Source organism: Schistosoma mansoni, chromosome 1 (genome assembly GCF_000237925.1).
Source record: "Schistosoma mansoni strain Puerto Rico chromosome 1, complete genome".
Classification (NCBI taxonomy): Eukaryota; Metazoa; Platyhelminthes; class Trematoda; order Strigeidida; family Schistosomatidae; genus Schistosoma; species Schistosoma mansoni.
The window spans coordinates 11,644,219-11,645,226 of record NC_031495.1 but is presented as its reverse complement, the minus strand read 5'-3'; positions in this window follow the sequence as shown (position 1 = coordinate 11,645,226).

The window sequence follows — 1,008 nt, the reverse complement described above, 5'->3', positions numbered from 1 at the left end:
ATTGTGACTTGACAGTTGTTTTTAGTTCTATATATTCTTCAATTGTAGGAATGTTGTCCTTCCTTTGCCACTGTTTGCGTTTGCATTAGCACCAGATCATCCTTGTTCATCGATGATGCTGTCCAGGCATGTGAGCGTTTCCACATCTTCCGGAACCCATCCATCAACTGTGATTTGGTTACTGTTTTCCGTGTTGTATTTCAGAATGATGCTTTTTCTTTGTGTGTGTTGAGGCCTACTGATGCATTTGTTGGTGTGTATGGGATATAGGAGCTGAATCGTCTGCGAAGTCCAGATTGTTTGGTTGGATGGAAGTTGTCTGACACTGTCCTCACTTGGAATGAGTCTGTCAGTTGTCCTCCATGAACGACCCTGCAGTGTAGTCCGTCGTATGAATTCTAAATGATGTTGGCGATCTTATCAGTTATTTCTCTCACTTCATGAAATCTCCTTTGGTATCTTGATGAAGTATCCTTCTTTCCAATCCGTGGGCACTTGTTCTTCTTCCCAAATCTTCTTGAATAGAATGTGGGGTATCTTAGCAGTTACTTCTATGTCTGACTTAGGTTCTTCATCTGATATGTTGGCTAGTCTGTGGTGTGGTCTACTTATATCCATATAAGTAGTATATGGTGTGGGTCAGACATAGAATGTATTTTGACAGAAGACCGATGAGGAAAGAACTGAAATGAAACGCAAACGTCTGGAAAATGCATGAGCAATGGAATAAGAGAAGAAACAGTGAAGATTGAAACAATTGGTTGTTAATTTGCAAATTGACTGTTCATTGTTTGGTAATCAGAATTTATTGATATAGTCTGTAGTCTTTGCTTAAATACGTCCGATTACCCCCAATCAGTGTTCTGTTCACTACACTGCTACTATCTTACTCATGAAGATTGTGACTTGACAGTTGTTTTTAGTTCTATATATTCTTCAATTGTAGGAATGTTGTCCTTCCTTTGCCACTGTTTGCGTTTGCATTAGCACCAGATCATCCCTGTCACT